The sequence below is a fragment of the Dromaius novaehollandiae genome, chromosome 13 (assembly GCF_036370855.1).
Source record: "Dromaius novaehollandiae isolate bDroNov1 chromosome 13, bDroNov1.hap1, whole genome shotgun sequence".
Classification (NCBI taxonomy): domain Eukaryota; kingdom Metazoa; phylum Chordata; class Aves; order Casuariiformes; family Dromaiidae; genus Dromaius; species Dromaius novaehollandiae.
Genome location: NC_088110.1, coordinates 15383168 through 15395239, shown reverse-complemented (window position 1 = coordinate 15395239; position 12072 = coordinate 15383168). Strand labels below are relative to the sequence as shown.

Genomic DNA, 12072 nt, shown 5'->3' with positions numbered 1-12072 from the left:
CTTCTGAAAAACTGCAAGTGCATATTCAAAATACAAACTTAACTTTACAGGCTCTACAGGATTTATGTATTTTTAGTGAAGCTGCCTATGAAATATTGTTAGAGGAGTTGTCATTAATTATGCAGTTGTATTTATGTCATACTTTAGCATACACTTGAGAACTGTAATTCAGACTTACCTACATTTAGTTGCTCAGCTGAAGGGAATGAGTGTAAGTGATGCACGAGAAAGGTGATACTTTGACTAGGTAAGACAGAAACTTCCAAAGCAGATATAGCCATAGTGCATCCCCAAAGGGTATTAGGAAAGGGGGAGTATTTCAGGTTGAACACAGAAGCTGTCCAGAGAACATTAACACTGGGCAGCACACCTTATTGGGTCCTCCCAAGCTTCAAGCAAGTACTCCTTGTGCTGTTGCACATATTTAAGATATCCATTACAATGATACCTAGAAGCTTCTGCTGCACTTTTTACAGAAAGAAGTCCTCCTAAAGGAATAGTACCTTTCTAAAGGAATAAGAAAAACTGAACTAAGCAAGAGTTCTTGAAGGGCAGACGAAGGAAATTCAAGACAAAGTTGCTTCTTAGACTAGGTTTTAAATAATGATGCCTTGGGACTGAATGAACTTTGACAAGACCTTATAAAAAATAAAGAGAGTCTGAAATCAAGAAAAGCCCAGGTTCAAAGTTTAACTCTTACAAGAGCTAACTGAAGTGAATCTCGTGAATGAAGAAGGTATGATAGGATGCAGACTCTTTCGGTAAACCAAATTCCTAATGGCTCTGGGCATCCAGTTACTTAAAACAATATTCAGCCTTTGTGCAGATAGTGACCAGCACCCTTAATTTTACTGTTTAACTCGCAACACAAAGCATGCACCAACAGCCTACTAATGCATACCAGCTGTGACACCACAAGCAACAAGCCTGAATTGCAGTCTGTTATATTAACAAGAACTAATCTCCCTATGTTACATATTTGCTCACAAGTCCTTATTAGCATAAAAACATTAAAAATAAGCTGCAGGGATGTTATAATAAAACCATTTAGTAAATACAGATATCTTTTCCATAAGAAGTAAGGAATTTGCTTTGTAGCTTGACCCATGTATTATAATAATATAGAACCAATGCATGTTTCACTTGAAGCGTAAGTCAGATCTGGCCTTTAAACTGCATATTTAATGTATATAAGAGAAGGTTTTACAAAGCAACTCAAACAAGGAAGTCCTTTTATCCTATGCTATTACTACTATGGTCTCTGAACTGTAAAAGTTTTTGAAAATAAAAATTGGTTGTTAGGTTGCAAAAATGGTGTGAAATCATGATTTATATTTTATGACAGCTTTCCTTTCTTTCCAGGACCTAAAAAAACAGTTCTGTCCATTTTTTTCAGAACCTAAAAAGACACAAACCACCATACCAGATTGAACACTAAAATAAGGAAAAGGGTGGGGGGGTGGTAGGGGGAAAGAAAAAAAAGATAGAGACACAGCTCTTTCATCTACAGAAGGGATGTGGCATTGTTTTATCTGGTTATGGCACCAATAAGTAGATTATTTTATAAATAAAGCAGTAACTGCAGAATAATTGGAGAGGCATCTCTTCAAAAATATTCTCTTAATTTTATTAGTGTTTTTATCATATACACTGTCCTAGAAACTGTAAGCCACTTCCTCAGCTTGAGGAAATCCATGCATCTCTTCTCTATAATGATTTTCAAATCACCAGCCAAAAATTACTTTCAGTCAGGAGCTGACAGGCAAAGCCAACTCTCACAGGCAGGTTTTTATTTTCTTGTCACTGGAAGAAGTATTAAGTTAAACAGTAGTAATTGTTTAAATGTAGCTGTTCTACATAACTTCTCCAGTATCAAGACACCCCAAAGCAGAGCAGGTTGCTGAACATCCAACGTAGTGTCGCGGCCCGAAGGGAGTCGTTCAGGACGACCTCCCTCCCCTTGGGGCCAAACGACCAAGTTCGTGATGCCCTTGGACTGAATTAAGGTGAAACGACACCAGCCAACCAATTTTAAGATTTATTAAGGAATCAACTAACTAGACACGTCCCGCATCACACGTTTAGGGAAAAAAGAGGAAAAGGACAAGACAGAGAGAGAGAGAGAAAGATAGGTATCACCACCCGTGGATCCAGTGGCGTCCTGTTGGTCCTCTTCTCTTGGGAGTCTCGGCAGCGCGGGGGGGCAGCGGCAGGAAGCTCCCGTCTGGTTCCGCTGACTCCGCTCCAGTTCCTCAGTCGTCGCAAGCAAGGCCCCCCTCTACTCACGCCGTCTGCAGTTTTTGTAGGTTCTTGCCCCACCTCCGGGAGGTGCTTCCTCACGCCCCATGCAGATTAACTGTCACGCGCAGTCCGCCCTCTCGGAACCTTCCAGAAACGGGCTGGGGCATCTGGGGGTCTCCTGCTCATGCGCAGATGGCAAATGAGTACGTGCGGTTCGTGCCCTAGAGATGACCTTCTGCCCTTTTCGCGCCCTTTTTACCTCGTGCAGGTGCACGAGGTTGTTACCTCGCGGACGGCTCCCAGGGGCACCGGCACAGCATTGCCCCACACGCCTTGGCAGCAGCGGCTTGGCAGCAGCAGCAGTGTCGAGACAAAACTGCATGTAGAGAACCGGTCCTCTACACCTAGCCAAGACTAAAGTTAGTAAGTCCACAGGTAATAGCTTCAACCTATCAGGAATTACTAACAGTATTGTCATGTTTAACCAGGAATACATTCAAGATATACGTCTAACTCTCAGCAAAGCTTGTTAGCTGAGGCATTGTGGCAGACTAACACAGAATCCAGATCCAAGATGGCTCACAAAAAGTCAGAATAAATACCTTCCCAGGCCACCTGGTTCTGCAGCCACCACGAGAGTGAGCCTGGGTTTGCCCACCCTCACCAAACACATCCCCTTCGTTCTGACAGTGTAACGGGGAAACTGTTTGAATTCTGTAAGTAGCAGGACATTTCAATGTATTAGAGCTCTCTGATCCTAGGCACTGTACAAACAGGGATGAGCAGATCTGCTGAACATGCTTAAAGATGCACATATTTGCTGGTGCAAAGATCAGATATCTTACCCAAGACCACGTTACCTACATCTGTACATCAGACAGCTAAGTTTTTTCTCCTCTTGCATTTCAAGATGGTCATGCTCAAGCCACCTCTGGAAGCTCTGTAGCATTCAACAGTTCAGGCTACCTGAATAAGTCAGGCATAACATATTAGCACAATCCGCAGCTGCCTGGCTGATCACGACATATGAGCAAACACAGTCAAGGCCCAGCTGTCCCTGCCCACCTGGAAGGAGCTGTGAACCAAAGAGCACGCCGAAGCCCTGGTACCACCATCTCCTACCACTACTTTGTCAGGACTGGCTGTCTGCCCGTTCATCACCTGCCGCTCCTGGGGGTACTTCAAGATCCCATTACTGAAACATCATCTGGCAAAACGAAAAAACAAACAAGCAAAAAAAATCCACACATGAAAATTCAGTAATGCCATTTCAAGGAAAATATAAAATACTGCAGTAAAGAGTCAGATGCATAAGTCATATTTTTCCTCATGATTTACTTACATTTTTGCACCAAAATCAAACCTAATTGTGGATTTCAAAGCCAGTGACCACTTTAGACAGGCCTAGAAAGGGGAAGAAATCCCCAGAATAAGTTGTTTTCAGTCAACTGACAATACATCATTTAAGAAAAGATAGCTTTATATTTGTCCAGAATCTACTTATTATATGCTTGACTAATTCTTTGAACAGAGGAAAGCCATACATGTCTATGTAACAGATATAAAAGGCAGACGATATACTGACTTTCTTTTGGTGATGCCTGATTGCTAGTTTCTAAAAATACGAAGTCTATCTGAATGATAAAGGCAAAGACAAAACTTGACTTAGCTTCTTAGTGTATTTGAAAATGCAAAGATTTCTACAATGAGAAAAAGCCCAAATTGTGCCTTGGAAGAAATGATAAAGTCAGCTCCCTACAGTGTTAAAGACAGAAATATATAGCTAGATAAACACCCATTCAGGGGTTGAATTTGGCAAAATTTCACTGGGAATAGATGGACTGAGATTGAATTTCATTTTCCTGCTGGGAGATGTTTCCAAAAGGTGAGCTCCCCTGCGATACTGTACACTGACTTTCTCTGTAATAATTTCTGATTTCCCTTGCCCTCGTCAAGCCTCTATGGATCTTCACCTGTGGATTACATCTAAAAGCCCAGTCGTCTTAATCTTTTAGAACAAACTGCAGACTGAGTATGCTCAAAGCCAAATTACGGGATACATCATTTTAAAAGTTGAAATCATAAATAACAGGCAGAAAGTGTATGGGAGAGGGAGGTTCCACAGTACCTATCACCTGAAGAACACAAGACTTTTTCCACTATCTTTACTCCTTGTTAACAAAGCTGGCACTGAAATGTAAACACATCACCTGATTTAGTCCATATGTAGTAAGTCAGCTTCAGAAGGTGGTAGATAGACTTGGAAGTGGGCAGGGGGTTAGACAGACATTTTTGCTGCTTTGCCAAGTCACATAAGGTTTCATGCAAGATTCCTTTACAGACAAGATCCACCACATTGGCTTAAAAGCCATATGCACTTTTATTTAGGCTGATAACCTTCCTGCCCACCTTCCAATGAAGAAAGATATGGACTAAGTTATTTTAATGCTCATAAACCTCTTCCCACAGTTTCCCTCCTGCCCAGAAGCATCTACAAAAACTCCGGTTACTGCAGCACCATAACTCTAAGACATCTTCCCCATGGCCCATGACATGCACTAGCACAGAGCATCAGGGGGACCTAATGCACAGTTACACTAAGAGCACAGACACTTTCCACGCAAGCTGCTTTGACTGACCGGAGGGGGCTCAATAGGGCACCTGCACCTCCAAGTGACCCGTCAGACAGGCACAGGTAAGCCTGGGCTACGGTACACTACATGTTCTTACCAGCCTGAACTTTCAGCAGCTTGGAAATCTCTCACCAATGTGCTCCAGTAGACAATGTACGTGTGTCTAGATTAACTCAGGTTCAGCTTATCTGAGGCCACTAAGAACATGGTGCTTATTACCTTAACATTCAGCTCGGCATTATGAGTACTAAGATGCCTCTGCAACCTCAAATCAAGTATCAGAGTTAAGCTCAAACTCATAAAATCTCCACTGACTTTAGCGAAGTTACACTATTTCCCCCAGACAGGGGTTTTGCGCTGCAGCTCTAATTATCAGACATCCTTTTTACGCTCTCCAATTCACTCTCAAGCTAACCCTATTTCAGAAGTCAATTATCATACCCTAACATAAGTTTCTAGTAACTAGAGATGGGGAAATTGTCATACTCCATCTACTGTTCTGTGACAACAGCACCACACCTACTTAATTTTCAGCTACCCATATTTATCTGGTGTAATGAAAAAAATTCACACTTGAGAAATTCTGTGCCTATTCAGTGCCTGGCTGCATATGTCGAATTATCAACTGCCAATTCATACTGCTTGAATTCCTTTCATCAATGATAATGAATCATTTTTCTTAGCATATGGGTACACACCATGTGTCTGACTACACTTTTGCCCTCTGATAAATTATCTGAGGAGCTATTTACTGAAATTCTAGATATGGAGAAATTCAACATTAAAAAATTATTGATGCCCACCATTATCTGTTTGTACACACAATCTGCAGGCTGGGTATGGAATGTTCACATAGCAGCAGCGGATTATTATTTTTAAAGTTATTTGTTATTGATTCAACCACTTGAAGCTGCTGGAAGCAGAGTTTCTGTCATAGCTGCTAATGCAAAAGGCGTTATGGAAAATCCCTCCTATAAAGGTGTGCAAAAATATTCACACATAAAATGGTGAGATTACACTTTTCATCAGCCTCACATACAACTGAAAATCCCCATTTTTATTCAGCTCGGCTAGGTAAGAAACATAAAAGGGAAAAAGATATTCTTTCCTCCCTCAATTACTCTAGTCCTGTCTAAAGACCAGATCCTGCAATCTGCATGCACTTGAGTAGCATGGGTTTTTTCCCCCCCCCCCTCAAGTTGTGCCATTAAATGAAGCCACTTGCCGAGTAGGGCTATTCAAAGAGAGGAAGGGTATCAGTTTAGCTGCACATGACCACAAATCCCTTAACACAATATTAAAAAAAATAAAGAGAAAAAAGCTTTGTCAGAAGATGGAAGGGACCAAGCCCTGCACATTTTTAAGTCAGCTGTTGGCCAATACAGAGGGCAAATTAGCTTCAAAATCGTAGAATTTAAAAGTTAATGAGTAAATAACCAATCGAGTTAAATAATATGATTCAGGGACAAAAAAGTTTCAAATACTGTCTTGTCTGCAATTTAATATGCATTTGATTGAGGCTGGATGTGGAATCATAGTCTAAAGACTATTCTACAATAGTTCCATGCTTGGTCTATCTTATTCTGAATGCTCCCTCTTGATTAGCTATTCTAAAGTATCTCTTGTGTAGACAAGCTCTTACAAGGTTCATGAAGGAAACACTTCAGAAAACATACCGATTTTCAACTTCACTGATGGGCATTACATCCTTAACTCATTTTTCATATCAGTTCATCTGTGTTCTAAATTTTTATTTCACTGATGCAAACAAAAATTAACGTATTACTGCCATGAGCCAACTTCTTTCACTGCCTTGACAACACTGCAATTCAATTCTGTAAACACTTGAAAACTAAAAAGTACAAAAACTTGGGAATTCGGGGGGAAGTCCCAGCAATACAAGCAACAGGCCTAAGTATTAAAGGTAGAAAGAAAAAAAATAAAAAAGCCATCTCTGCAGCACACAAATCCAGACATACTTCACCTGTGCAAACTAAGAAAGCAAGATAATTGTTATGCAATTACAAAAACCTGCCCAAGAACTCTTTAGAAATACCTCTGAATACTGAATATTTATATGCATGCACTGTGCTTAACTACTGATTAATCTGCTAAAGTATTTCAACTAGTTCACCAACATCTGAGCATCTGCAGCAGATGACATTCAGAGCATCAGCAGTCACACTGAAATGAGGGGCATTTCATTACCTACAGATTTTAACAATAATACTGTGAAAAGCACGGGGGAATCACTGAAACAAGCTGTCTTTTTAAACATTGCTATTCTATTCTGCTCATATATGCAGAATTTCTAAGATAAACTTGGATCTCTACTAAGCTACTAGTGTTGTGTGTATGTTTGGGAGGGGGCTGTTTGTTTTTTTTTAAACCCAGTTGACTTGCCTACGGGTCCTACTGAAGTGTGTCCACTGCTGCTTTCAAGTAAGTATCTGGCAGGACAGCAAACCTGACAAGAGTCATTTTCTAGTCAAATTAGAAACAGACAAATATAAGGAAAAAAAATTATCCAAAGTATAATTAAGATAGTTGCACAAACTTCTAATCAGGGAAGTTATTATATAGAATTTTGGCCTGCAGAGATCCAAAAATCTAGGGATGCAGCACCAATTAGACACAAAATGGTGTGTTTGCATGCAATGTTTCAACAGTACTGATCAGAAAATACTGCTTCTGCAAAGCAGTATGCTTGAGATTTATAGTGCAGGGGAGAGATGATAACAACACACCCGCTGAACCTATCGCTCTATGGGTATGCCACGGTTTGACAGTCCTATTGTTGATTATACTCATTTTCTACTTCAGCAAGCAGCAAAATTTTATGAGATCCACCCCCATAGATGTTTGTTCCCTGACACAATCTGGTCAACAGTTACAAAAGTTGCTAAATATGACTATTGCAAGAGAAGCAAGGAGAAAACAGAAATATGATAACCAAATATGCTAATCCTAGTGATTCCTGCCTTTTTTTTTTTTTTTGACAATAATGCCAATATGAGACACTATCATTCAAAACCCACAGACTCCATAGAAAAACAGCAACTAGTAAATTTAGTTAATGAGTAGAAATACTATTAATTTATTTGAGGCTAGCACATGAAAGATAATGCTTTATATATCCTTCTCAAACAGCAGTTAGTTTTTGGCTTATTTTAAGCAAAGGTAAAATCTGTTCTCAATTTATCTAGTAAAATGATTGCACTGGCATAAACAGGGACAGAACTATTCATTCCAGTTGGGACTTGAAGCTTGAAACCTGTAATAACGCATCTGTTAACATACAGAATACAAAACAACTATTTTTTAGTGAAATTCCTTCACTCAGTATTTGTGTATAGCATTTCTGAACAGCCTGGTTCTACCCTCTAAACAAAATTACTCTCTTCCTTTGCTGCTTTGTCCCTCAGAGAAATTCAACTACAACCACAGCACTGCCCTCCCAATCAGTTATTTTTGATAAATTTGAGGCATTTAATGCCCTGCATACAGCAGGTGTATTTGTCAGTGATCATTCTCCCTACAGCATTAAATGGCATCCTTTCATTAGCAAACGTTGCCAAACATAGCAGCACTCTGACAACTTCTCTTTTCCAAGCATATTAAAGGGTTACGTCTTAGATCAATTTTACTGTTATAGATTTAGATTGAATCTGCCTCAATAGCACTGTCCCATTCCGGGCTGATGACGAAACCCGAGCTATCCATATGCTTAATTGCGCTCATAAATGGAGCCCTTAACAGTTTGTGGTAGTGATAGTGTTACAGTTGCTGTTTATGGAATTGTTCCCTTATTCCTTTTTTGTAAACTGAAATATTTTTTCTTAGTACTTGCATACATTCTGATAGAGAATGGCATTTTTCATGAAATGTACTTGGCCTGCAAACTGCAGCAGAAGGGAGAGGGAAGGCAAATGAGAAATAAAAGAATGAGATAAAGAAAAGGTAACTGCATACTCAACCTGAGAGGAAATCATCTTAAACGCAATCTCAGGCATGCCCAAGCTCCCTGCAAAGGGCAGCAAGTTATCAGAGCCCCCAGGGAAGCAGCCGGAGGCCGCAGGTCCCACGGGGCCCCGTGGGGCCCTTGTGCCAGGCAAGCGTGCCCCGGCTCCCGCGGGCAGCGCGGCTGCCAGCCCGGGCAGCGCCGCACGGTGCTCGGGGACAGCGGCACGAGCCGCAGACGAAAACGCACGCTGCCTGTTGCTCTCAGTATCACGTCAGCAAGGGAAGGATCCGTTCTTACGATTTTGCTGAACAAACATGAAGAGGCAGACGGAATGGTCTTTGTTCACAAAACTATTCTTCTAAGATAAATTATCAACATCTGAGATGATTCAACAGGGAAATACGCAAATCCATGTAGGCACCGAATTTTTGTACCATATAACTTATTGCTTTTCTAGTGTTCAGTGAAATGGAAAGCCCTCCTGACTTGTTTGGTTTTTTACTTTCTTCCCCGGTGTGTATGCAGGCTGTACTGCTGCATATGAAATTTCTTAAATCAACATTTTGACTGCTGTTTTGAAATTAGATTCCTGTTTCAAATGTGACTGAAATTATTTTGAAATGCAAAAAAGGTTCATCAAAGAAATGAAATCAAATGTTCCACTTAAGCTAAACTAAGATGGTTCCAGGTCAACAGAAAATGCCACCGCCAACTGGAAAGCTCAGACAAGCTTAGAAGATGCTATATGGTACTAGGTAGATAATACTAGGAGCTCCGAGTTTTCTTTTCACATTCAACTAACCAAAACGAGCACGGCTGTGGGTACCTTAAAACACTTTTTCAATATTACTTTACACAGATTCATGTGTCTGGACAAACTTCTGAAGAGCAGTTTTAAACTGAAAATCTTCACTGAATTTTCTCATCTCTGATTGAAATGTTGCCTTTAAAATCAGCAAAAATTAAAAGTCAGAAAAAATATAAAGTAGGTGATTATCTTAACAATCGAGATTACAGATGAAGCTTTGATGCTTGCAGGGTTGTGACCGTTCTTTATCACAAAAGCATTAAAATAGCCTTCCTTTCCCTCAGCTGTGTATGCTAGTCTCCTCCTCTGCACTATACTAATACAGGGTTTCCACAACCAGGACATAACTACATTCATTTCAGGTGATGAATTTATACAGCATTAATGATTTTTGGAAGTAAGATCTCTGACACTGTGTCCTATGAAACATCTGATTTAGTTACATATCTCACAGTACAACTTACCCAGAGGTGATCAGCCAGTACGGTTTTGCATGTATAAACACTGATATGAGCAAAATCCTACTCTTCATTATATTGCAGCACAAGGGACAGGAAGGACATTTGGTATTTACAAACTGGTTAAAGCCTCTCACCCTGTCACCACGACTGTGAACTGTCAAAAGGATATAATGAAAGATGGACCTTCTCTATGCTGCAGGGAAAGTATTTTAATCATTTATAAGCTGGTCAATGGGGTTTAAAAGCACTCAGACATGCATTAAAATATGTCTGAGACAGGCGCTTGAAGTCAATTTTCAATTGATTCTGTCTAGCAAATGCCGCTTAAGAACCTCAGAGTCTTTTCTTTTTTCTTTTTTTTCCCCCCTTTTTTTCCTCCAGAAGGCAAAAGCTTAATTAGGAAAATATCATTCTGTTTTACATTCCTCCAAGTATGTAATTACCGCATTTCAGTAATCAGTTTAACATGTGTACCATACTTCAAGTAACTTAAGGAATTCAGGTCTCTCAAAAGAGCTGAGAATTATATAATACAGTATACAAGCTAGGTCATAAGAACACAAAATATCATTGTTTCACTTAAGTCTATTTCACCTCACAGATTTAATACTTTTCAACCAAGAAAGAACAGGTTAGGAAGAATCAATTTCACAATTTTTACATATAATGGAAAAAAAAAAATCTGCCTACAGGCTGAAAGGTTGGAATCTTATTGATTTTGCTGTTTTTCACAGGAGTGTAATATTAATTCTGTCTGCAATTGTTTTGCATTACTAATCAGTTCATTACAAGTCAGTAAGACAATGTTAGTTTATGGTACAATACGCCTGTGGTTCATTTGCCAATACTAATACAATTTCACAATGTATCAGGTACAATTTTTTGGTCATTTACCATATCTGCTGTAGCTCATCCTCATATCTGCTTTACTGATAATAATATAGCTACCAGCAATAGTAAAATCATACTGTACAGGAAGAAACTTAACATTTACAAGAGAGGAAATGTCTTTTGATCTGTAAAGCAAAAAAATATCCAGTTTAATGCACTTCAATTGAAGTATTGCAACTAGTAGCTTGGTTTTACTAGAAGTATTATATATCCTACTACTCAGCCTACAGCATGCAAAACTCAGATATGGTTATTTGGCTTTTTACCTCTAATACCACCAAGATTGTCAGCAATAGAAATATGACCTAGGACACTGCAATAACCACGACAGGACCCTACAAGATCCACAAGACTTTCAGAGCCTAATGACAAAAGTATCAGCAGTATCTTAAGAAGCTGAACAAATGGAAGTTTTCTGTGAACACACCAGCTAAGCAGAGTTTTGGGGTTCTGAAAATTTCAGCATATTTGAAGTATAGCCAAAGGCTCTATTTCATTTCCTCGGGTACTATTTTCTGCATAATAAAGTATAGTCTCATTTAGAGTAAAAAGGGGAAAGGAAAAAAAATTGGCATATTGCATTCCTGTTTATTTTTATAAACCATAAAACAACTGATTGAACAAAATACTCTAAGAATTTCTGAAATATCTTAAAACTACTTGCACTCAAATAAAAGCAGCCTCTTGAAATTCATTTCAACTAATGGCACAGAACATGACATGTAGTAAGAACAAGTAGTCCACAGCACAAATCTTATTAGAAAATAAAGGACCATATTTTTATAATCTACTCCCCCAAAATACCACCAATGATTGCAGAATTTCTTTAGCATGAGGTTTATATATAGAATTTCCACAAGAAATTATACTTAAGTATTAGAATTGACAGTAAAACTTAAGCTCAGTTCCCTTCATGTATGTAGCAGTATTTAAGTACTTCAGGATACACCATTTTTTCTTCAGCATTTCTTATTTGGTTCACAGTACAGCTAAGTATCTTTTGACAAGTAGCTATTCTGTATTTCTCCCACTGCCTATGCAGGCTTTATTTATTCTACAATACTCAGATGTGGC

At 39.3% G+C, this 12072-nt stretch overlaps 1 long non-coding RNA gene across 1 annotated transcript in view; it reads right to left on the bottom strand.

Moving 5' to 3' along the window:
- Positions 1 to 2024: 2024 nt before the first annotated feature.
- Positions 2025 to 12072, bottom strand: part of LOC135329733 (uncharacterized) — an 88334-nt gene continuing 78286 nt past the window's right edge. Inside the window, exons 3-4 of the long non-coding RNA XR_010391340.1 lie at positions 3307 to 3448; positions 2025 to 3207 (exon numbers count right to left, since the gene is read on the bottom strand). This is a non-coding gene — a long non-coding RNA (uncharacterized LOC135329733). The remainder of the gene's footprint in view (positions 3208 to 3306; positions 3449 to 12072) is intronic.